Genomic DNA, 24,095 nt, shown 5'->3' on the forward strand with positions numbered 1-24,095 from the left:
TGTGTCCCCAACAACCAATCAGGTCGCTGGAATCGCTCACTGCTACTGAACTGCGGCTGAAATCCCAAATATGCCTCCCGGCTACTCTGTGTTGCAGTTCTGCAGGAAGAAGAGACAGGAGTCACGTGAGCTGTCAAACCCCGCTCGAGCTCCGCGGGTCACGTGTCCTCCCGCGCGCACCTGATGTCACAACAGACTGCACACGGCTCAACTGACAGTTGAGAGTCGCGCTCAACCCGTATGGACGACGCGATGGACGCAGCCAAGAAGAGGATCCAGCGCCTGCTGCACGAGGCCTCAGCCTACAGGGACTTGTCATCCGCCCTGGACCTTCGGGACAGCCCTGCTCTGTCAGGTAACTCCCCTGCTGATTACCCTCTGCAGGCCCCTCATCTGCTCGGTGTCGCCCCCACACTCCCGGTGGTCAGCGCTGTGCACACAGTGCCGCTTCCCCCGGAGATGTTAGATTATTTTAACCCCATGAAGAACACGCATTGCATGATGGGAGTGTTCCCTGAGATCAGCCAGGCTTGGCTGGCCATTAGCAGTGACCTCTTCCTGTGGGACTTCCGCACCGGCCGGAATGTCACTCGCTTTGGTGGCCTCAGGGACACAATCGTGTGTGCTGGACTGGTCAGACCTCAAGAAGGTGTCGTCCAGCCACAGACATCCCATCTGCTAATCATTGCCACTCCGGTCACACTTGTTGTATTAGGAGTGAGCTGTCTGCAGCCTGAAGATCCCCATGACAACCCTTCTGGGCAGATCCAGCTGCTAGAAGAGCCCTTGTATTCTGCCGCTGCAGAAGATACCTACGTATCTGTCGCCGGCACACACAATGGGCGCATCTTTCTGTCTGGTACATCCGGCTGCTTGTATGAAGTGGTCTACCGGGCTGAAGCCGGCTGGCTTAGCCCCAAGTGGCAGATTATTAACTGTACGCGGAGCGCGGCCGGCGTGCTGCTCGCCTCCTGGCTTCTAAGCAGACATGACCCCGTCGTTCAGATCGCTGTGGATGACAGCCGGAACATCTTGTATACCCGCTCTGAGAGCGGCGTACTACAGGTCTATGACTTGGGTCCAGATGGCAGCGGAATAACCAAAAAGGCGTCAGTATTCCAGGACGCCATTGTATCCGCTGCTGTAGGGATCGCCAAGACAGCCGACCCGTCACTCTTCAGGCCCATCATTCAGATTGCTGTCATTGAAGATTCAGAATCTGTGAATTGTGACTTGGTGGCTATTACTGGCGCCGGCGTCCGCCTTTACTTTACATCCGCCCCGTCAAAGCGGCCCGCAGCTCAGCCCTGGCGATTGGATTTAGTCCATATTCGCCTACCGCCCGGATTTATAGACTCTGCCACCGTGGACAAGCCATCAAACGTCCATCAAGTGCTTTATAGCGATGGCGTTTTCCTTATGGCAGCTGCTGAAAACGCCGTCTATGACCAACTATGGTGCATCAACCATAACTGCGTCCCATTTCAGAACCAATTAATGGAAACACATGCCGTAAAACATCTGCGGGGTCATTCCTGTGTAATTGCGTCTGTCAAGGACTCTTCCGTCCAACAACATATGGTTCCAGCCAGAATGTTTGTTGTGCTCTCCGCACATGGAAGCCATATCTTCTCTCTGGTCAGACCGGTGGAGCAGCTTCAGGATCCTCTCATCGACGCTTATGAAGATGAAGATGAGCAGAAGACTGAACAACTTTTTAAGGTGTATCACCCGGACCAGGCCTGTGCAGCTAGTTTACACCTTGCGTGTTCTACTGCTGCCTCCGATCAGAAGCTGTCTACCTGGGCTACTGAGGTATTTTTCAGATATGGAGGAATAGCGCAGGTGAAGAATAACTCTTCACTTCCCGCACCCAATAACACCAGGGCAAATAACACCATATCTGTTGGGTCACCCTTACCCACACGTAGCCAGATACCAAATAAACGCTTCCAGGGTTCAACTCAACAACATTTTTCTGGAGGACACAATGGGATTTACATCTATTTTACCAGCATTATTCACCTCATCTGGGATAAAGACCTCATAGTCGAAAGAACATGCAAGAATGACAACGGTGACTTCATAAAAATGGATAGTGGCATCTCCGGAGAACTTCTGCAATCAGCTCTACGAGACCTCAGAGACTTACAAGAATTTCTGGAGAGAAATTTTAATTTTGGAACGGGCACCCTCAGAGATCTAAAGTCTAAATATGAGAGCACGATCCCTCGTGGCAACAGGGCGACCACCGGCACAAGGCAGAAGCTGAAGAACAGTTCTGGAAAAGCCTTCAGTTTCCTAAAGCGTGATACCAACACCTGCCATCACCAAGAGGTACATGACGAGTGTCACACTGAGGCCCCGCTAACGGAGAAGACCTCCCTTCAAGGAATTCACCAGTTGGTGAAGAAGACCTGCCAAACCTTAGCGGTGTGGAACCAGTTCTGTGAGCCCCACTTTCACCAGGTAGTGTCTGGGCTTCGCAAGGAGTTGCAGAAGCAGCTGAAAAACATGACCTTTAAAGATCTAGTCATCCGGGGGAAGAAGCTGACCAAGACTCTCATCGCATCATTGATCGACTGCCATATCCGTCACAATGTAAATACGGATGAGGTGATCTCTTACCTGCAGCACATGTGCCCGATATTTTACAGCAGTGAAGATGCCATATTGTCCAAGGCTTATGTACTTATACAACGATCCCTTCAAGTCAACAACAAGTATGATAAAGAACAATTGCTGCGCGCGTCACTGCAGGAGTACCAGAAAGTATGTCACCTTCTTGACTTGGCTAGTGTTTGTGGCAAGTACAGACAGCAGTGTTTTTATGAGGGTGTAGTACAGCTGTGCCTTACATATGCTGGAAACAAGGATCCGCAAGGCCTTGGTTTGCGCTATCTGAAGAACGGTGAGCCCGAAGGCGATGAGTTGGGCTTACAAGCATTTGAAACCAAGATGCACAGCTACAAAATCATCATTGATTTACTGCAAGAGCTGGTCAACCAAAGGAAATCTGCTCCCCGAAGAGTAACCACAAAGCACGGCCCCTCTGGACTTCTTTTTCACCAGATACTGGAATTGCTTCCGCGCTCTGCAGATGAATTCTTCCATATTGTGTTATTCAACTGGCTCATCAAGGTTGATCTCACAGACGTCCTGCTGGAGCTGAAGTCACCTTTTCTGGAGTCTCATTTGGTGCGCATGTCCAACCATGAGGACAACGAAGTGCGCTACATGAATTTATTGTTCTGTTACTACCAGAAGAAGGGAAGTCCCATCAAAGCTGCCAGGGTGATGGCCAAACTAGCGGACTACGAGAGCCCCAACATCTCTCTGAAAGGAAGGATTGAATACTTATCTAGAGCCATCTTGTGTGCCAGAACCACCAATGGCCAGTATGGACGTGCTGAAGATTCAGAACTCATACATAAGCTGGAAGACTTAATGGATGTCGCTAAAGTACAGCTTGAAATCCAGAAAGTGCTACTCAGGAAATACTCCCAACATCCCCCAGCACAGACTGCTGCGGCGCAGCTTGATTCACAGGTAATCGACCTTACAGCTCTGTATGAGAAATTTGCAGACCCATTCCAGCTTTCAGAGTGCAAGCTTGCAATCCTTAGATGTGCTTCTTTTTCTAATGCTTTCTTGGTGCAGCAGATATGGAAGGAAATCATACAAACAGAGTTGAAGGACAGCGTAGAGATGGATGCTGCCGACAGGATGCAACTGCTGAACCTGAAGTTGGTCTCACTGGGCAAGATCTATGCCAGCACTCCCATGTATCTTCCTCTTCAGTTTTTGGCTCAGTACCTGGAACAACAAGTCTGCTCCTTGGATTGGCCGGCAGACTTTGGGTTAAAGACAATATTGGAGATGAATGTGCCGTTTCCCACGTGATCTCAGAATTGGGAATCCCTTCTGGACGGAGGTGAAGAAGCCTTTCCTTCTGCCGCAATGTATTCATGGGCTGCTCCCCGCATATGGAAATGACCATAATATCGTCCAGAGCCTTGACAGACAGCAATTTAACACAACCTGTGTTCCAATGCATCAGATCACACGGGCGTATTTCCAAGCCAATATAGCTCCGGGCGTTTTTACATTGGGCCCAAAAGATAGTCCAGGAACATCGGCCGCTGCATGGGCTCCTATGCTTAGCTCCGCCCCTTCCATTGCACAGAACCAGCAGGGAGGAACAAGAGGTAAGCCTGCGATTGGAAGGGAGGGGAAATGGGCAATGATAAAACATCAATCTATTTTATGTTGATCCAGGGATTATTCTGGATCAGCCGCCATTCTCCATGCTCCACATCTTACTCTACTGCTAGAAATATTGGGCATCTTGTCCTGCTGCATAGATAACATCGATCTGCTGTACCAACTTTCAAAATGTTGATCCAGGGATTATTCTGACTGCCATTATGGAGTCAGGAAGGATTTTTTTCCCCCAATGCCTCATTGGGTTTTTTTTGCCTTCCTCTGGATCAACAAGATAAGGTGGTACAGCAGAATGATGATATTCATGCATCAGGACAACATGTGCCACATTTAGAGCAGTAGGGAAAGATTTTGAGCATGGAGAACATGGACTTAAATGACAAGCCGAGGGAGAATGTGTAGAAGTTGGGAAAACATCAATCTAATTTACTCCCTTTTCTCAACAACCACTCATTCCACATTCCCCATTGGCTTATCAGTTCAGCCGACATTCTCCATGCTCCACATCTTACTGTACTGCTAGAAATATTGGGCATCTTGTCTTGCTGCATAGATAACATCGATCTGCCGTACCAACTTTCAAAATGTTGATCCAGGGATTATTCTGACTGCCATTATGGAGTCGGGAAGGAATTTTTTCCCCCAATGGGCTAATTTGGCTTCTGCCTCATTGGGGTTTTTTTGCCTTCCTCTGGATCAACAAGATAAGGTGGTACAGCAGAATGATGGTATTTATGCATCAGGACAACATGTGCCTCATTTAGAGCAGTAGAGAAAGATTTTAATCATGGAGACTGTGGACTTAAATGATAAGCCAAGGGAGAATGTGTAGAAGTTGGGAAAACATCAATCTATTTTACCACCTTTTCTCCACTTCCACTAATTCCACATTCTACATCGGCTTATCAGTTCAGCTGACATTCTTCATGCTCCACATCTTACTCTACTGCTAGAAATATTGGGCATCTTGTCCTCCTGCATAGATAACATCGATCTGCTATACCAACTTTCAAAATGTTGATCCAGGGATTATTCTGACTGCCATTATGGAGTCGGGAAGGAATTTTTTCCCCCAATGGGCTAAATTGGCTTCTGCCTCATTGGGGGTTTTTTGCCTTCCTCTGGATTAACATGATAAGGTGGTACAGCAGAATGATGGTATTTATGCATCAGGACAACATGTGCCTCATTTAGAGCAGTAGAGAATGATTTTGAGCATATAGAACATGGACTTAAATGACAAGCCGAGGGAGAATGTAGAATGTGTGGAAAGTGACAAAAGGTGGTTCAGCACATTGATGTTTTCTATACAGCAGGAGAAGATGCCCCATGTTGGGAGCAGAAGGGAAAGATATTGACCGTGGAGAATGTGGGCTTAATTGATAAGTCGATGGAGAATGTGTAGAAGTTGAGAAAACATCAATCTAATTTACTACCTTTTCTCAACAACCACTCATTCCACATTCACCATTGGCTTATCAGTTCAGCTGACATTCTCCATGCTTCAACTCTTCCTCTACTGCTAGAAATATTGGCCATCTTGTCTTGCTGCATAGATAACATCAATCTGCTGTACCAACTTTCAAAATGTTGATCCAGGGATTATTCTGACTGTCATTATGGAGTCGGGAAGGAATTTTTTCCTCCAATGGGCTAAATTGGCTTCTGCTTCATTGGGGGTTTTTTGCCTTCCTCTGGATCAACAGGGGGGGGGGGAACAGGCTGAACTAGATGGACATTGTCTCTCTTCAGCCTGTGTTATTATGTATTTGTGGGCAGCATGGTGTCTTAGAGATTATCACTGCTGCCTTGTAGGGCCATAATTAAAAGGGGTTGTCCATTTGCAAATGATTGATAGCCTATCTTTAGAATAGGCCTTCGCTAGCATATCCGCCAGGGTGTATTCACAGACATAGGTTAATGTAGTCAAGCACTCAGCTGATTTCTGCAGAAAGAAGACAGCTCTATTCCCAGGGCAGTTTTCAAAGGGAATTTGGACTGCACCACAAAGCAAGGCCGCTACAATGTGAAAGGAGCTATATGCTTCCTACAGAAATCAGCTCAGTGTACAATCACCCTGGCCTGGTAAACAGCTAATTGGTGAGGGTATTGTGTGATGGATCCACATCACTCTACTATTGATGACCTAAACTGATGATAGGCCACCAAAAGTTCACAACTAAACAACCCCTAGAAATTTGGCTATGGCAACATCTGCTGTGCATGGAGCTTGTTTTCCATGTGTTTGCCTGGTTTTTTTTTTTGTTGTTTTTTTTTTAGGATAGGGAACTCGCAAGGTAATGAGGACCCTTGACGTGGGTTGCGAGCTTACATATCTTGGCCAAAAGCGGTGGAAACTAACACCTCTGTATTGCATTCTACTTTGTCCATACACTTTGATTTTATATTGGCATAGCGTGGTGTTAGTACGTTTGGTGCACTTGGGGTGTTGGAGTATCTGCCAGGTCATCTATTCATGCCACTGCATTGTCAGTACATGACTTTTTTTTACTGGCAGACCATACCCAGTGCATATATAAACACACTGAGCAGTCACTGGCATCTCCTCAATATATTATTTATTGTTCATTTGCATCCACACAATGAAGAATAAGTTTCAGTGATGAAAAAACGTGCACAAACACGGCCATGTGAAGAAGCCCTAAGACCTGGATAAGTTAACACAATGGTGGAACTTGACATGTTTGCGTATTTTGGCCAAGATATAAACCAATACCTCATGTTATTTAATGAAGGAAGATAGAACAATTACGAGATTGATATTTTCTTTATTTAAATGAGTAAAAAGGTTATGAGTTCATGGGTAAAATGAAAAGAGGAGCTTCTACATGAAGGTATTGTGAGGTGCAGATGGGTTCACATGGCAGCCCAGAATCAAGGGAAGGTTCCTGGGTCTGCCATGTATTGCAGTCTATTAAGCTCTGTCACAGTCAGCTCTCAATAAAGCATCGTTAATAATACTATATACTACTGTAGAAGTGACCAAACTGTTGCAAGGTCAAATCACCAATGGGGACCAAAAAAAATTAGGATTATTAATTTTTTTTAAAAATATTTCAAAAATAAAATCTATTTAAATAAAAAAAAAAACCTTAAAGGGGTTGTCTGGCCAAGACAAGTGTATGTATGCACTTCTGTATGGCAATTACAAAGCACTTTGTAATATACATTGTGCATTGTTAATGAGCCATACAGAAGATATATACTTACAGGAGTGCCCCCTTCTTGTGTTGACGGTCCTGTTGTCCCTGGTTCCGACAAATTTCTTGCTTCTGTCTTCTCCTCTAGTCGAACTGTGGACTCGCGTTCCGTTTGTTTGCACATGCGCAGTAGCGCTCCTTGGGCTGTGAGTGCGTGCCTGTGTCTTCGCGCATGCGCAGTAGCGCTTGCTGTCTCGGGTTCGCGCGGCAGTTCGCGGTGAGGGTCTGCCGGTCTCAGCTGGAGGGTAAGTATTATTACTAGGGGCGGGGGCGGGGGCTGTGTCGGTGTGGGGTCTGTCACCATAACTTGTCACACAGGGGGGTGGGCTGTCACCATAACTTGTCGCACGGGGGAAAGTGGGTGGTGGGATGGGGGGCTGTCACAATTACTTGTTGCACAGGGGGTGTGTAGGGGGAGGTGGGCTGTCACCATTACTTGTCGTTTGGGGGGTGGGGGTGTCACCATTACCCGTCGCACGGGGGTTGGGTGGGGGAAAGGGGTCTGTCACCATTACTTGTTGCATGGGGGGGATGTCACCATTTCTTGTCGCATGGGGCGTGGGTGAGTGTGGGGAGGGGGGCTGTCACTATTACTTGTCACACGGGGGAGGGGGCCTGTTACCCTAACTTGTCGCACGGGGTGTGGGGAGGGAGGGCTGTTACTATTACTTGTCGCACAGGGGGTGGGGGGGCTGTCACATAAACTTGTCGTACGGGGGAGGGGGGCCTGTTACCCTAACTTGTCGCACGGGGTGTGGGGAGGGAGGGCTGTTACCATTACTTGTTGCACAGGGGCGGGTTGGTGGCCGGAGGGGGGGCTGTTGCTGTAACTTGTTGTGCCGAGGGCGGGGTGGTCGCTGTCGGGCTATCACTGTTCGGTTCGGGTGCGGTACTGGGACAGGTTTGTAATTGCCCAAGCAGTGATAGTAATCCCCAATAATTGCTACAGCAGTGATGATCACTTGGTGTCATTATCACTGCTGGGTAATTACTGTGTGTCACAATTACTGCTGGAGCAATTATTAAGGGGTAACTATCCCAGCAGTGATAGTGATCCCCAATGATTGCCCCAGCAGTGATAGTGAAGCCCCATATTATTACTGCTGGGGCAATTATTGGGGGTCACTATCACTTCTGGGGCAATTATTGGGGGTCACTATTATTGCAAGGGCAGTTGCCCCAGCAAAAATAGTGACTCCCCTAGCAGTGATAGTGACCCCCAATAATTGCCCCAGCAGTGAGTGACCCCTCAATAATTGTCCCAGCAGTGCTAATTACTGGGGGTCACTATCACTTCTGCAATTATTGGGGGGCACTGTTACCGCTGGGGCAATTATTGGGGGACACTATTAGTGCTGAGGTAATTGCTGGGGGTCACTATTAGTGCTGGAGCAACTATTGGGGGTCACTATTACCGCTGGGGCAATTATTGAGGGTTACTATTACTGCTGGAGCAACTATTGGGGGAGCACTGATGCTGCTGCGGCTGCTATTGTCGGTGCAGTGATGTTGCTGAGGCTAATATGGAGGGGGCGCTGATGCTGCTGTGGCTATTATGGAGTGTTTCACTATGCTATGTGGGGGCACTATGTTAGTTGGGGGCACACTGCACGATCACCATGTTGGGGCACTGTGAGGGGGGGGGCACTGGTAGCACCATGTGGGGGCACTATGTGGGAGCACTATGGGGGCTCTATGTTATGTGGAGGCACTAGGTGAAGTCACTGTGGTAGCACCATGTGGGGGCACAATAAGAGTTGTGAGGGGTAGTATTACTGGCGCTGCCACTGACTGACCCAGCCAGCCTCCCATCCAGTGTAATCCTGCCTGTGCAGGGATGGGAGGAGGTGAGCAGTGACTATTGTGAATGTTGGGTGCTGTGTTATCTATATATAGGTGTCTCCTCTCAGTGTAATCCTGCCTGTGCAGGGAGGCGAGCACTGTGGGGATACTATGTTATGTGGGGGTGCACTGTGGGGGTATACTGTGGGAGCACTATGTGGGAGCAATATGGCAGCACTATGATATGTGGGCAGGCTCTATGGGAGCACCATGTGGCGGCACTGTATGGGCGGGCACTATATAGGTGCACCATGTAGAGGCACTGTGGGGGCACTATGTAGGTGCACCATCTAGAGGCACTGTGGGGGCACTATGTAGGTTCACCATGTGGGGGCACTGTGGGTACGCCGTGTGGGGGCACTATGTGGGAGCACCATGTTATGTGGGGGCACTGTGGTAGCACCATGTGGGAACACTATGTGGGAGCGCTATGGGGCTCCATGTTATGTGGGGGCGCACTATGCGGGAGCAGTATAGGGGTACTATGTTATGTTGGGGGTGCATTATGGGGGTACTATTTGGGAGCACCTCAGTGTAATCCTACCTGTGCAGGGAGGGGAGGAGGTGAGCTGTGACTATTGTAAATGGTAGGTCCTGTGTTATCTATATATAGGTGTTCTCGCTTAGTGTAATCCTGCCTGTGCAGGGAGGGGAGCTGTGCTTATTGTGAATAGTGGGTCTTGTGTTATCTATATCTAGTTGTCACCTCTCAGTGTAATCCTGTCTGTGCAGGGAGGAGAGGAGGTGAGCTGTGATTATTGTGAATGGTGGCTCCTGTGTTATCTATATATAGATGTCACCTCTCAGTGTAATCCTGTCTGTGCAGGGATGGCAGGAGGTGAACTGTGACTATTGTGAATGGTGCCTCCTGTGTTTTTTACATATGGGTGTCTCCTCTCAGTGTAATCCTGTCTGTGCAGTGATGGGAGGAGGTGAGCAGTGACTATTGTGAATGTTGGGTCCTGTTTTATCTATATATAGGTGTCTCCTCTCAGTGTAATCCTGCCTGTGCAGGGAGGCGCGCACTGTGGGGGCACTATGTTATGTGGGGGCGCACTGTGCGAACAGCATGGGGGCACCGTGTTGTGCACCATATGGGGGCACCATGTACGGGGACTTTGTAGGAGAACTGAGGGGAACACTATGCATGTGCACCATGTGGGGGCACCATATAGGGGCACTGTGTGGGGGCACTATAAAGGTGCACCATGTAGGGGCACTGTGTGTGCACCATGTGGGGGCACTGTGCAGGTGCTACTTGTGGGGCCACTATCTAAGTGCACCATGGGGGGCACTAACTAGGTGCACCATGTGGTGGCACTGTGGGTACACCTTGTAGGAGCACTGTGGGGGCACTATGTAGGTGCATCGTGGGGGCCACTGTGTGTTTGTGTGGGCCACTGTGGGAATACTCTCACTTTTAAATAGTTTCAATGGGAGAGCATTGGGATCTCCTGCTCCTGCTGGTGACAACTGTAGCAGGAGATTCCTTCATCTCCCCAGCATGTCTCCATATCACTGGACACTGTGACAATGATGTGACAATGATGTGAAAATGATGTGACAATGATGTCACAGTGTTCAGTGATGAGGGGACATGCCGGGGAGTTGAAGGAATCTCCTGTCAGAGCTATCACCAGCAGTGGTAAGTGATCGCAATGCTCTCCCATTGAGGGCGGACACCCACTGGTGACATTTTCTATCTTGCGCTGCGAGAGCAAGTGAAAACGCTTGCCTCACAGCGCAAGAAAGAAGCCGCAATGAAACTGGGATATCGCCAGTCTTTTCAATGGGGCAAGCGGCAGCTACGCTAGCCCCATTGAAAAGATGAGGAGAATACCGTGGACTTCTGCCACAGCTGTGGCAGAAGTGCAGCATGCTATCCCATTGCTTTCAAGGGGATCGGCGCTGCTGCCGGTCCAATTGAAAGCAGTGGTTTTTGGCAAACCCTGCAGCATGATTTTCGGGGAAGAGCTTGAAATATAAGCCCTTCCTTCCCTGAAAATCATCAATAAGTGGTAAAAAAATGTAAAAAAAAAAAGTACTCACCTATCCGCCGCTCACACGCGTCCTCCGGCTGGCTCCCCGACACTGCTATCCAGCACTTTCAGCAGGCGGGGATTTAAAAATGCCTCCTGAAAGGGCTGTGCTGCTTGGCTGAGCGATTAGCCAATAGCAGCTAGTGCTTAGCTATTGGCTGAGCGCTCAGTCAATTACAAATAGTGCTTAGCTATTCATTAATGAATAGCACTATCTTAGCTATTCATGAATGAATAGCTAAGAACTATCTGTAATTGGCTGAGCGCTCAGCCAATAGCAGTGTCGGGGAGCCAGCTGGAGGACGCGTGTGAGCAGCGGATAGGTGAGTACTTTTTAAAAAAAAATTTTTACCACTTATTGATGATTTTCAGGGAAGTGCTTATATTTCAAGCCCTTCCCCGAAAATCATGCTGCAGGGTTTTCCAAAAACCACTGCTTTTAATGGGATCGGCAGCAACGCCGATCCCATTTAAAGCAATGGGATAGCATGCTGCACTTCTGCCACAGCTGTCACAGCTGTGGCAGAGGATTCCTTCATCCCGGCCATGCCCGGGGCTGCCGCTGGCCGCATTGAAAAGACAGGCAATGTCCCGCGCGGCTGCCGGCCCCGTTGAAAGCAGTAAAGGGATTCCCCGCAGGGGTACGTGGCTGTTTTCACATGAAACGCTGCGCATCCAGGAGACTCACATGGATGGAGAGAGCGATATCAGGCCGTCACTCACAGCTTGATATTGCTTTTCCCATCACAGCACGCGCCTCTCTTAATGACGCCAGTCTTTCAGTCATTCGACCGGCGTCGTCAGGAGCGCGCACGCTCAAGAGGAGAGAGAGCAGCGCATCATGGGAAGTACCCTGGTGGCGCCATCTTTAGGTCAGCTTTACAAGGAGAAGATAAGGAATAAAAAGGTTAGCGGAATATCGTTTTTACGTGTAATGCTGCATAGTATGATCCTTTTAATCTACAGGGCATTAACCCCTTGAGTGGCGGGTTTCCTACCACCCTGTCGTGCCCACCAGGGCAGGTTTTTTAAAATGGTCTAATCATTGAATTTCAACTAATTTTGCAGCTGCGTCTCAAGAGCCATAACTTTTTCATTTTTCCATTGACATGGCCATATAAGGGCTTGTTTTTTGCGGGACAAGTTGTGATTTTTTAAACAGGGGGGAGGAAAAAAAGAAATGGGGAAAAAAGAAAAAAAGGGGCCATGTCATTAAGGGGTTAAATAATGTATTAACTTCCTTCTCTGGGTCATTATGACGCATGGATACCACATGTGTGATTGTATTTTTGATTTTTTACAAAGTAAAGGGAGACAAGTGTTTTTATAATTTTTTAAATAATTTTTAACCTTTTTTATTTTTATTTTTTAAAATTTTTAATTTTTTTTGTCCCTTTAGGGGACTTCCACAGGGACCCATCAGGACCCCTGATCACATTCCGGGGGTCCGATGGTGACAGCCCTTTACATGATGCAGTGACAGCCCTTTACATGCTGCGGTCACATAGACTGCAGCATGTAAAGGGTTAACACAGCAGAGATCGGAGGTTTTCTCTGATCTCTGCTGTAAGAGCTAGTACCTAGCTATCCTCTCACAGCCAAGCGCTAGCTCTCCCTGCCACAGAGACCATCGGCTTGCTTCTGACAAGCCGATGGTCTCTATGGCAACCTGTAAACAAAGCAGGAGATTGTTGACAGGACTGTCACAGTGTTCAGTGATGAGAGGGCTGTAGCTGGGACGAAAGAATCCTGTCACTGCTATCCCATTATTTTCAATGGGGCCAGCGCTGCTGCCACCCCGTTGAAAGCAATGGGATGAAGGCAACCCCTGCAGTGATGATGTTCAGAAGGGGTGCTAGACATATAAGCCCTACCCTGAAAATCATCCCTAGCTGTGAAAAAAGAAAAAAAAATGTTCCCCCCCTTCCTGAACCGCTATTCGGCTCTTCTCCCCATCCCTGTCAGTCTGCATCTGTATCTGGGGGTCGGGGATTGAAAAGTCCTTGCCTCCTGAAAGCGCAGCCTCTGATTAGCTGAGCGCTGTGTCCAATCAGAGTGAGCGATCAGCTATTCATTGAATGACAGCTGAGCGCTGCCTCTGATTGGTCAGAGAACTCAGCCAATCAGAGGCAGTAGTCAGCCATTCATTAAATTCGTCTGAATGAGCCCTAGACCATTTTTCACTTAAAAGTTAACTAAATATAATAAACCTATTTGGTATTGTCACGTCTGTAAAAGTCCAAGCTATTAAAATATATAATTATTTGTCCTACACGGAGAACGTCTTAGGAAAAAAAACAATGCCAAAATTGCTTTTTTATTGTGCATCCCATCTGCTAAAGAAATTGGAATAGAAACACTGGTTAACAAACGTTTACAAAATTCATGTTATTGAAATAAAATGAGTCATTTCTTATCACTTCACATGTGTTCAACACAAAATGCAAAATTGGCTCTATTTTTTTTGTAATCTGCAATAGTCGTTTACATCACAAAATGCATGCCAATAGTAATAGGCCTCTGGTTAACACCTGTAAGAACATCACGTCATAGACTACGTCTTAGATTTCCTTGCTTGTCTCTTGTCCAGCTGTTCGGGAGCATCTCTGTGGAGTGTCCAGCAAGAGTCTGCCAGCATGGGAATTCTTCATGAAGGTATCGGAAAGCTGGCGAAGTCCGGTCTATAGCTTTTATGAAATTCTTCATCAAACCTAGTTTGATGTGAAGGGGTGGTAGCAGGATTTTGTGAGCCTTGACCAAAGCTGGGTGCTGGATATTCTTCTCTCCAACTGCTATATTTTGTCTGTGAGTCCATTCCTTCCGCAAGTAGTGCAGTGTCCTTGCTCGGCTATCCTACTCACATAAGAAGCATATGTATCTTGTATATCCCTGCTGCAGTCCTATTAAAAGGGCAACTACCTTCCAATCACCACAGAGGTGTCAGCTGTACTTGGAATTCAGTAGCTGCTCTAAGTTATTGTACGTCTCTTTCATGTGGACACCATGCGCTGCTGGAATTGATAGAAGATGGTTTCCATTGTGCAAAAGCACAGCCCTAAGACTCAGTTTCCAAGAGTCTACAAATAGTCTCCATTCTTCTGGGTCATGAGTGATTTCTAAGGCATTCATGAGGCCCTCAATATCGGAACAGAACACCAGATTACCGTCCTTTCTGAAACGTCAAAACGAGAGCCAATAAAAAATGTTCATGGTCATATTCGTGTTCAGCACACCAAGATACTACAGATTAGGGCCTTTTAAAGTCAGTAACAATTTCAGTGTTGACCAGTGAAAGTGATCAAAAAGTCATACGTACCTTCAAATAGTACAAATAAAAACTACAAAGTCGCCCTGCAAAAAGCAAGCGCCCACACAGCATTACCAACGGAAAACTAAAAAAAGTTATGGGTCTTAGTATATTGCCAAAGAAATAATTTTTTAATGGTGCAATGGTTAGCGGGCTCGGTCGCAAAGACCCAACGATCACTCTGAAATTGCTTCCTAATTGCAATGAGACAAACTATCCCCAGAAAATGGAGATTCCCCCACGCCTCCATGAGGTTGATGTGACTGGAGGCTGTGGATAATCTTAAATACATGGAGACTTATGTGCGGGAGACGAAACAAACTTACTAAACACAATAGTAGCTGGGCGACTTGGATTCAGTTCCGTTCTTCTTCTAGAGTCCGGGCTCTAGAAACAAACTTACTAAACACAATAGTAGCTGGGCGACTTGGATTCAGTTCCGTTCTTCTTCTAGAGTCCGGGCTTCATAATGGTGTTTAAACATCATAATCGGCGGTCTGGGTTTCTAAGCTTCATTCTAACTTAGTTGTTTGGAGATGGGTTCACATTGGGCAATTCCCATCATCCCCAGGATATAATTATCCTTTTTTAGTCACTTTCATCTGCTATTTTTTGTTCTCGCCTTAGGTGTTTATTTTCCTTTTTGAAATACTCCCTCGTTTTTACGTAGGGCCTTTTTTTCTTTGGTCCTTGTATTTCATGCGGAGGGATAGGGAACATTATTGGCGCCCGCAGACGGCCGGGTCGGATCCCACTGCGAGAATTCTCGCAGCCGGATGCGGACCCGTGCCCCTGCACAGCCCTGCGGCTTACCCGCTCCTGGCGTCTCTTCTCTGCCCTGTGTGCCGGCTGCAGGCCAGCCGGCGCATGCGCACAGAGGAGCCGGGCAGTCACTACTGACATTTCTGTGTGCCTCTGCGAGACCCGCACAGAAAGAGAGCATGCCCCGATTTGTTTTCTGCGTGTATTTTCACGCTGACATATCACGGCCATCTGCCTAGGATTGCGTTATCTAATGCAATCCTATGGCAGCGGGCAAGGGCGGAAATTCTGTGGGAAATCCCGCCGCGGCCATTGACTAGATGAACACTGGATTTCTTCATTGTTATATCTCACTTGATTTTATGAGGATTTGTATTGCATTATGTTTCCACAAAATGTTTGCGACAGTTTATGATGGAACCACTTTTGGCGTTTGTTAATAAAAATAACAATAAAATATTTTTGAACCGTAATCGTTAACCCTTTCCAATCCAATTATTTTTTCTCATTCATTCTCCCCAGCTCCAAATAAATTGGAGCTGGTGAGAATAGATGAGAAAAAATACATTGCCCTGCACCCTCCTGAACTGACAGAGTTCAGGTGGGTGCAGGTGCTCACTGCACCGTGGGGGGGGCTGCTTACCTGTCTGGCATCTTCCGCATTCTCCCTCTGCCTCCCAGCTCGGCGATCATGTGACCGCTGGGGTCAGGTGGCACCCAGCGGTCACATGATCGCCGAGCCGGGAGACAGAAGGGAGAATGCGGAAGACGCCGGACAGGTAAGCAGGCCCCCCCACGTTGCAGGCTCCCGGCTCGGCATTCATGTGACCCCTGGGGATCAGATGACAGCGGCGGTCACATGATCGCCGGCCAGAATCTCCGTGCATTACATAGTACTAATTGAGCGCTATGTAATGTGTAAAGGAGAAGGCAGAAAGGGTTAAAAACCCTTTCTGCCTTCTCCTCAGGGGTCCTCAATGAGGACCAGTGCAGGAGTGTATCTGTACCCGATGTGTCTGATGATCGGGTGCAGATGCACTCCTGCACTGCAGTGTCGGGCCTGCCCCGACATCGGAGCTGTGGAGGGAAATTATGATGTCGGGGCAGGCCCGACATTGGATTGGAAAGGGTTAAATGTGTATTTTTTATCTATTTCATTCCACTTAAAAATGCTTAAAAGTTTTTCAATGCATCGTATGGCAAAATAAATACAGCTTTTAAAAAATACAGCTTGTCCCACAAAAAACAAACCCTCATACAGCATGTTGACAGAAAAATTTTAAAAACAGTTCTAGCTCCTGAAAAACTTTGAGAGGTTTCTGTTCTTTAACGGGTTATCTGCAAGCCCTGATATTTATTCTCTTACCTCAAGTTTTTAAAAATTCTGTTTACCTGCAATAAAAAGAAACTTTTATAGATCTGAACCTCTAAATAAGATTCTAGATAAGAAAATGCTCTTATCAGACAATGAATTCAGTCTCATTCTGCGATTTAGGGCTAATGCCCACGGACGGATTTCTTCTGCGTTTCCGATGATGGAATTCCGCAGCTATTAGCTTCTATTGAACCTAATAGCTTTCTGCCTGCCAGTGCTCACATGCGGAACTTTGCCGCGGATTTCTGCTGTGGGAAAAAAACGCTGCATGCTCTATTTTATTGTGGATTTCCACAGCCGAAGGTCTCCATAAATATAGTATTAATGGAGCCCACGGAAATCTGTGGCGGAATTCCGCGACCAGTCGCCGGCACCAGTGTTTTTAAACCTGCTACTTCCATGGCGTAAATCCACGAGCGTATACCGCAAAGCTTGTGGGTATGAGCCCTAACCTTGAACTGTTTCATGCAGATTAGGGACTTCAGTTATTAATCTCATCGCTCCACGGACAGATTATTTGGTGACTGACAACAGCAGCAGGAAATCTGTGTTGCTAGGGGCTCGTTCACACGGCATAGCTGCTGGAAAATTGCAGTGATATCGCTTCGCTGGTCCATGCGATATCGCTGCTACTTATCGCGGTGATGCTGCAACTTTGTAGCGCTACAAAGTCACATGTGGTGCTACAAAGTCAGCCCGGCCGTATCTTCTCCTCGGGTCCCCGGCAGTGATCATCTTCCTCTCTTCTGGCTGGGGATTCATATCACAGCCAGCACTCGATGAATGGCTGTGATTTTTGAATCCCCGGCGAGAAGAGAAGAAGATCAATGCCACGACCTGGGGAGCAGATGCGGCCGGGCTGACAGCGCAAGAGAGGTGAAGTATGTGTGTTTTTTTTTTCTTTTCTGCAGCCAGGGCTTAAATTTTAGCTTTGGAAGCAGTATTTCCTACTGTCATAGTTGCATCGCACCGTGCAAAAATCTCATTTTCGTGCAATGCAACAGAGAGAAAGGCTTCATAGGGAAACATGAACTATGAAACCTTACGAGTCGCGTGCATATAGCGGGACCCACGAGGTTTTTGTGTCTGATTGTCGCATGCTGCACAATATCGCATGTGTGAAGTAACCCATAGGAAAGCAGGGGCTTCTTATACATGTGATTTGTAGCAGTGTAGCAATGCTGCAAAATCGTGCGACTTTGTCACCCGTGTGAACGTGGGCATAAAGGGGACTCAGGTGCCAGCACTTCTACACATCTCCACAATACAGCAGCGCATACTAATACCAAAGATTGGTTTCAAGCAGGAGGTGTCGCAAAAGTAGCCACCACAGCTATACAGTGACCCTGTGAAAGTCTCAATAAATCTGTTACGCTTCCTGTGAATGCTCCAATCCAGTATCTCAGATAACTGTGCTAATTTGTAGCACGAGAGATAATACATGTCGACCAGTGCAGATCCCCAAACCCCAAGCAGGAAGAGGAGGTGGCAAAATAAGCCTGAGAAACCATGACCGAGGTAGGACCCGCAATACTCTGTGTGGGAAGCATGTGAGCTGGGCCCAGGGTCAGGCTCGGTCCCAGCCTCCACCTTGTGTGACCCAAGGTGCCATGAGTTACATAGCTATTGCAAATTTGTGTGTCCCCACACACTTCATTCTGTGTAGGTGTCAGATAGCAGAACATTGCACTGGGAAAGCAGTCTCCACCCTACCCAGTCATTCAGTGTATTTGTGCCAGATAGCTGAACATTGCGCTGGGAAACCTTTGTGCACCCACAGCATAGGCGAGCGCATGAAACCCAAAGACAGTATTACACATAAAGAAATCAGAGTGCCCAAACATGGCAGAGTTTCACCCCGCCCAGGACCTCGGGCCACACTTCTGCCCAAGTCATTCAGCGTATTTGTGCCAAATAGCTAAAACACTGCAATGGGAAATCTTTGTGCACCCACAGCATAGGCGAGTCCATGAAACCCAAAGACAGTATAACACATGAAGAAATCAGAGTGCCCAAATATGGCAGAGTTTCACCCCACCCAGGACCTCGGGCCACACTTCTGCCCAAGTCATTTAGCGTATTTGTGCCAGATAGGTAAAACACTGCAATGGGAAAGCCGTCTGCACCCTACCCAAGTCAGTCAGTGTATTTGTGCCAGATAGCTAAAACACCGAAATGGGAAGGCTTGTTATTTGTATAGCGCTAACTTATTCCGCAGCACTTTCCAATAATTTTTATTTATTACCCCCCAGCAAGCTGGGTACTCATTTTACCATCTTCAGAAGGATAGAAGGCTGAGTTAATCTTCAGCCGGCTACCCGAACCTATTACAGTTGTGCATCTGGGACCTGTGGTTCTACAGGCTTCCTCGTGCACACCTTCACAGGTAGGGGTTAATTGAGCTAGCTGGATGTGGTATCCTCCAGCAGCCAATCCCCCTGGTTTGCAGCAGATAAATACCAGCAAACTCTTGGGAGAGATTGCTGGTCATTTTAGTGCCTTATGTATCACTGTTTATCTCACACAGAGCTAGTGGTTGCATGCTTGTTTGAAGTGTCTCTCTCCTTCTCGGAAGATGGTCTGGACACCTGCTGTCCCTCCCCTTCTTACAGTTTCTGGGGTCAGTGCATTGTGTAGTGTGCGGTACTGTGACCACATAGAAGCAGGCGACCTGCAGGTTTCTCCCTATCCCTGGGCAGGTGCGGCCCACAGACGTCTGATGTCCTATGTGTGGGTCAGATGGGTGATGCCTGACACTGCTCCCTATGTCAGCATGGTGGCTGACTCTCCCTATTCCCCTGGAGTGGGGACACTTGGCTGCTTTGGTTTGCCATTGGTATGCATGTGAGCTCTGGGTGGGGTCCGTGTTGTATGCACTACCTGTTGTATGTTAGTGTGAACAGTGACTTGTGTTGTATGTCTGTGCAAGTGGCCAGACATTTGATGTGTACAGTCCTGTTCTATGTGGTATGTGTTACACTATATGTTGGTGTTTACAGCGACGTATGTTAGGTCTGTGCAGTACTGTTCTGTGTACAGTGTGTGTGTGAACAGTGTTGTGTTCTGAGTGTTTAGTGCATCTCTCTAGCTCCCTGATTAGGCATAGCCAAGTCAGTAGAGAAAGACAGTGGGGTTATGGCTCCGCTTTATGGCTCCACTTTTAGGCAGAGGTGCCCCTCTTTCCCTGATCAGTTAGGGAGAGTTGTTCATTCTTCCTCCTGGAGAGATGCAATTGGTCCGTGCAAGTGATATATCTGTGTGGTTGCAGTTTCAAATGGACACGTTTGCATCCTACCTGTGGAGCAGCGCTTGAGTGCACCCAGCGGACGTAACAGAAGCATGTGGGGATTGAACCCGCAACCTTCAGTTTGTGAGCGAGAGCTTAAGACTGCATTCTGCTACCTTAACACTCTGCCCCACACAACATTTCCTCATAGCCACAGGATGCATCCCCAATGGATCGCAGCTCTGCGGCTCATGGCAGAAACACAGACAGCACATTTGAATGATACCTCGTCAGTCTGTTTCCTGTTTTCATACAAGACCTCTTCGTCTTCTGTACTCAGTTACTCTTCCTGGCCCAACCTTCAGCTATCAGGTAGTATGTTGTGTAGACTTGAGGACACACAATGTTAGTGCCCCCTAGTATAGAGACTAAACCCCATAACACTTGTAATGTAACTTAAGACAGGATTTGCCATTATGGGTGGAGTGATATGTTCTCTGCTCTCTGTATATGGAGTCCACCAGAGTTTCTGTCCCGCAGCAGCTGCCGCCATGTCTTTAGGAGATGATACACGTCTTTATGTATGCAGGATAAGTCTATTTGTACTTCTGCAACACTGATCAGCAGCAATCGCTCTCATTATGGCACGTAAGACGAGCGGATAAAAAACAAGCATCACAATATGTATAATTTTAATGTCTTTATTGAAATAGCAATAAGCAACATTGTAATAAAACATTACTGGCCCTTTAATAAATAACAGAAGGCTCTCAGAGACTCTAATGTCAGCCCGGTGGAGACCACAGAACTTGCTGCACCCGTTCACACCATTGTTCTGAGATGAGAATCCCTGCACCCCGAGATCCAGAGGAAGGCGAAGAAAACCCCCCGGAAAGTTCTACATCAGGGGGAAAAAAAATTCCTTCCTGACGCCAGATGTGGCGATCGGATATCACCCCGGATCTAATCTGTCCTGCTGCATATTGCTGTATCTGTATATTATTATAAGCTCAGGATCCTGTAAAGAAAGCGACATATTATACAACCTGCCCCTAAGAGCTTACAATCTAGTGTACAATAGAAACTCTGCTCTTAAGAGCTTACAGACTAATACTATACAGTAGAAACTCTGCTCCTAAGAGCTTACAACCTAATGGCCCAACCCCCAGATGTACACACTTTCTCAGCTATACCATGTGTGACAAGGCCTCAGCACTAAGCGAGGAGTCACATACTTGGATTCGTCCTCTTCATGATGTCAGGCTGAAATGACACAAGGTGGTTCAGCATTAGAACTTTAACCATCTGCACCAATTGTGACATCACGTGATGTCTATGATGTCATCTGCTTGTCATGTGGCTGCTGTTGTGTGTATAAAGTTTGAAATATTAACCCTTAGTGACCCAGACTGTTTGCGCCTTAATGACCAACTAGTTTTTCAGTTTTTTTCATCTTCGCATTCCAAGAGCCATAACTTTTTAATTTTTCAGTCGACATCGCAGTATGAGGACTTGTTTTTTGCGGGACAAGTTTCATTTTTTTAATGACATCATTTTTACATATGTATAATGCCCTGTAGAACCTTTATTAATTTTTTTAGGGGGATTGGGGGAAAAAAAGGGAATTCTGTCATCTAGTTTTTTGGATTTTATCTTTAAAATATTTAGCAAAATAAATCCCATGATAACATTATTCTCGGGGTCAGCACGATCCGGAGACACAAAGTTTAGACGGAGCTCTATAAAGGCTTGGCTTGTGTTTTGTGAGATGAACTCTAGTCTTCATTTATCCAGTTTTTGGGAACATATAAGATTTTGATTGCTTTTTATTTCAGACTAACAAAATCTGCAGTTTTGAGTTAGACAGTATATCTGCTGAATGTAGTCAGGGAGCAAAAAATCCCTCTTAATTAAACAGAATCGTCCACTTTTAATTAGTTATTCTAATAATGCTCTGCATGTTCGCAGAGAAACTGTTTCTTGTTTTTCTTTCCCACATGCTTCCCGGGTTTTGATCCCAAGAAGTTGATTTCCTTTTTTTCTTCCAATATCCACCCCAAAATTTATAAATAAAGAAATTATACAAACAAATCTGCAATTTTGATATGTTTTTAATGTTATTTTTAACAGTGTTCACCATGCAGTATATGTAACATGTTAATATAATTCTGCAGGCCAGTACGATTACACCAATACCAAATTTATATAGTCTTGAGGGGGTTTTGGCGACAGTTTTTTTAGACTTTTTAAAAGAAATTTATTTTTTGTTTAGCTAATTTTGCCATGACCGCGGCGTGTGAAGAGTTTAATAGCGGGAATTAGATGTCTCTTCCGTCTCTGCTAGTAGAGCAAGTCTGCTGAGCACCCCACCCCCAGTGTACCACAATACATTACCTAAGAGGCGCTGTCTGCTCCACTGCACGTCTCCTTGCAGGCCCCTGGCACACTTGCTTGTAGTTTTTCCCCAGCGCTTCCTTTTCAGGGGTTCAAACCCCGCCTCCAGGAAGTACTGGCTCTGATTGGTTCCAGAGCGCCACGGCTCAGGCAATCACGTCAGCACTCGATGAACCAATCACAGCCATCATGACTTTGTAGTGCCATGCGTGACTTTGTAGCACTACAAAATCACAGCAATATTGCACAGAACACAGATGTGATATCACAGCAATTTTCTTGCGGCGATATCGCTGTTGCCCGTGTTAAAGAGGCCTAAAGCTGAGGCCCTTCAGCAGTATCTCCCTACAAAGGCGTTATTGGGGTCTCTGATTATTTCCCTCATTGTTACTACCTATAATTTTTGTATTACTTTTTTACTATTGATGCCTTTTAAGGAGTTTCATGAAGGTTTTATCATAGTATAACATATATTTATTTGCTTTGTCCATACTAATGACACTCACCCAACCCTTATTTTCTTCACACATCCAAATACGTACACACCTAAATATACACGTGCATTAGCCTGTAATGTCGGAGACCTTTTTGTCTGAATTGAAGGCACATTTCAGGTTTTATGTAATTGAGTATGCTGATTTCAAAAATCAAGACGAAAAAATTCTCAGAAAACCGGACTCCTCCCTAAATGAATGGAAAAAACAGAAAAAATCACTGCCATCTTTCGATACAAAAAAAGACTTTAACTATCCTTCTCCTAAATAGTATATGAGTAAATCGAGTAGGCTAATGAGTATATGACTGTTGGAAAGATTGGAATTTTTAAAAAATATAAATAACAAATAATATGGTTATGATTAGAGATGAGCGAGCACCAAAATGCTCGGGTGCTCGGTACTTGAGTCGAACTTTTCGTAATGCTCAAGAGCTCGTTTCGAGTAATGACCCCCATTGAAGTCAATGGGCGACTCGAGCATTTTGTATGAGACCGATGCTCTGCATAGGGGTTGATTTGAGAAACTCCTGAAAACATCAGAAAGTCATGAAAACACCACAGAAATGGATAGGGAACGGCAGGGGCAGCATGCATGGCTGCATCTGAGGCTCCCAGGTCTCACTATTAAGCCAAAATGGGGTAAGAGCCTGGCGGTCACCCCCCTAACTATTTACTTGGGACAGACCCTCATTAGCAAGGCACACGCGCTGGCACATCTTAGCTAGGCACCACACTAGCTGCAACCAAGGACAATCACCGCCTGTGGGTGACACCGCTGCCTCTTCTCCTGGGTTACATGCTGGTATTGCTGTCCAACCCCCTGCACAAGCCTGCATCCACAACGCACACAAAAGTTTCCCTGCGCAGTGTTCAGCTGGCCTCATGCCCCACGCTCTCCTCATAGCCCCACCACCCTCATGTCTATTTATACACAAACTGCAGAGGGTTGGCAGGGCCAGGTAGCGACTCTCTTTGAAAGTGTGGGCGATAGCCCACAATGCTGATGACAATTGATGATAAATTGACGTACAATCATCATTCCAATCCCGTGCCACCTCCGTCACAAAATTGTCAGGAGCCGCAAACCTGGGCATAAAGGAGATTCAGGTGCCAGCACTTCTACACATCTCCATAACGCAGCAGCGCATACTAACACCACAGATTGGTTTGAAGCCGAAGGTGTTGCTAAAGTAGCCAGCACACATATGC

General features: G+C 46.7%; 1 pseudogene; it reads left to right on the forward strand.

The window, feature by feature from the left end:
• Positions 1 to 31: 31 nt before the first annotated feature.
• On the forward strand, positions 32 to 4,334 carry LOC136626621 (nuclear pore complex protein Nup155 pseudogene; annotated as a pseudogene).
• The last annotated feature ends 19,761 nt before the right edge of the window (positions 4,335 to 24,095 follow it).

This window comes from Eleutherodactylus coqui, chromosome 4 (assembly GCF_035609145.1).
Source record: "Eleutherodactylus coqui strain aEleCoq1 chromosome 4, aEleCoq1.hap1, whole genome shotgun sequence".
Classification (NCBI taxonomy): Eukaryota; Metazoa; Chordata; class Amphibia; order Anura; family Eleutherodactylidae; genus Eleutherodactylus; species Eleutherodactylus coqui.